Source organism: Perca fluviatilis, chromosome 13, assembly GCF_010015445.1.
Source record: "Perca fluviatilis chromosome 13, GENO_Pfluv_1.0, whole genome shotgun sequence".
NCBI lineage: Eukaryota > Metazoa > Chordata > Actinopteri > Perciformes > Percidae > Perca > Perca fluviatilis.
Window position 1 is genome coordinate 38,988,058 of NC_053124.1, and position 2,500 is coordinate 38,990,557.

Here is a 2,500-nt window from a genome sequence, read left to right on the forward strand (position 1 = left end):
TAGACCCCACTCTATAATTAACAGATACAGTAGGTCTAGACCACACTCTATAATATACAGATAGAGTAGGTCTAGACCACACTCTATAATATACAGATAGAGTAGGTCTAGACCACACTCTATAATATACAGATAGAGCAGGTCTAGACCACACTCTATAATATACAGATAGAGCAGGTCTAGACCACACTCTATAATTAACAGATAGAGCAGGTCTAGACCACACTCTATAATTAACAGATAGAGCAGGTCTAGACCACACTCTATAATTAACAGATAGAGCAGGTCTAGACCACACTCTATAATTATACAGATAGAGCAGGTCTAGACCACACTCTATAATTATACAGATTAGAGCAGGTCTAGACCACACTCTATAATTAACAGATAGAGCAGGTCTAGACCACACTCTATAATATACAGATAGAGTAAGTCTAGACCACACTCTATAATATACAGATAGAGCAGGTCTAGACCACACTCTATAATATACAGATAGAGCAGGTCTAGACCACACTCTATAATTAACAGATAGAGCAGGTCTAGACCACACTCTATAATTAACAGATAGAGTAGGTCTAGACCACTCTCTATAATTAACAGATAGAGTAGGTCTAGACCACTCTCTATAATTAACAGATAGAGTAGGTCTAGACCACACTTTATAAAGACCCAGACTCTTGGTAGGAGGTGGGACAGACCCAGGCTCTTGGTAGGAGGTGTCTGACGGGACAGACCCAGGCTCTTGGTAGGAGGTGGGACAGACCCAGACTCTTGGTAGGAGGTGGGACAGACCCAGACTCTTGGTAGGAGGTGTCTGACGGGACAGACCCAGGCTCTTGGTAGGAGGAGTCTGATGGGACAGACCCAGGTCTCTTGGTAGGAGGTGTCTGTGGGACAGAACCAGGTCTCTTGGTAGGAGGTGTCTGATGGGACAGACCCAGACTCTTGGTAGGAGGAGTCTGATGGGACAGACCCAGGTCTCTTGGTAGGAGGTGTCTGTGGGACAGACCCAGGCTCTTGGTAGGAGGTGTCTGTGGGGACAGACCCAGGCTCTTGGTAGGGGGTGTCTGACGGGACAGACCCAGGCTCTTGGTAGGAGGTGTCTGGACAGGACGGGCCAGGTCTCTTGGTAAGGAGTCTGATGGGACAGACCCAGGTCTCTTGGTAGGAGGTGTCTGTCGGGACAGACCCAGGCTCTTGGTAAGGAGGTGTCTGTGGGACAGACCCAGGCTCTTGGTAGGAGGTGTCTGTGGGACAGACCCAGGCTCTTTGTAGTGGAGGTGTGATGGGACAGACCCAGGTCTCTTGGTAGGAGGTGTCTGATGGGACAGACCCAGGCTCTTGGTAGGAGGTGTCTGACGGGACAGACCCAGGCTCTTGGTAGGAGGTGTCTGATGGGACAGACCCAGGTCTCTTGGTAGGAGGTGTCTGAAGGGACAGACCCAGGTCTCTTGGTAGGAGGTGTCTGAAGGGACAGACCCAGGTCTCTTGGTAGGAGGTGTCTGACGGGACAGACCCAGGCTCTTGGTAGGAGGTGTCTGATGGGACAGACCCAGGCTCTTGGTAGGAGGAGTCTGAAGGGACAGACCCAGGCTCTTGGTAGGAGGTGTCTGATGGGACAGACCCAGGCTCTTGGTAGGAGGTGTCTGATGGGACAGACCCAGGTCTCTTGGTAGGAGGTGTCTGATGGGACAGACCCAGGCTCTTGGTAGGAGGTGTCTGATGGGACAGACCCAGGCTCTTGGTAGGAGGTGTCTGACGGGACAGACCCAGGTCTCTTGGTAGGAGGTGTCTGATGGGACAGACCCAGGTCTCTTGGTAGGAGGTGTCTGTGGGGACAGACCCAGTCTCTTGGTAGGAGGGGTCTGAAGGACAGACCCAGGCTCTTAATAAGAGGGTCTGATGGGACAGACCCAGGCTCTTGGTAGGAGGTGTCTGATGGGACAGACCCAGGTCTCTTGGTAGGAGGTGTCTGACGGGACAGACCCAGACTCTAATGTAGTCTTTGTCATGCTTGATTGTTCTAATAACTCTTATGATGGCTAAGGAACTTTTTGCTGACTTTTAAAGGGCTTTATGTCGACCGGCGCTGGACATAAAGCGCTTCAACGACACAGAACGCAAGAAGACGGTGAAAAAAAGGGACAAACTGGTCTGAGAAAGCCACAAAGAAGTGGGAAAAAGCAACAGAAATGACCAGAAGAAGAGAGATGGAATAATACAGTCGGAGATATCTGGATTTATGACTGGATAACTCACACACACACACACACACACACACACATATATATACATACATACACACACACACACACACACACACACACATATATACATACATACACACACACTAGGGCTTTGACTCCGAACTTCGTTATTCGAATATCATTCGAATATTAAAAAAAATAATGATATTCTAACGAATATTAGGCAGCCCTTAATATTCTGACCTGTTATGAGTTATTTTCTGTAAATGTGTTTGCTTGTCAACGTTGTT

The 2,500-nt window shown here is 48.6% G+C and overlaps 1 protein-coding gene across 1 annotated transcript in view; it reads right to left on the reverse strand.

Annotated features, from left to right (window-relative positions):
* Positions 1 to 2,500, reverse strand: part of LOC120571014 (GON-4-like protein) — a 16,083-nt gene that overhangs the window by 10,354 nt on the left and 3,229 nt on the right. The gene's annotated exons all lie outside the window — the stretch shown is intronic.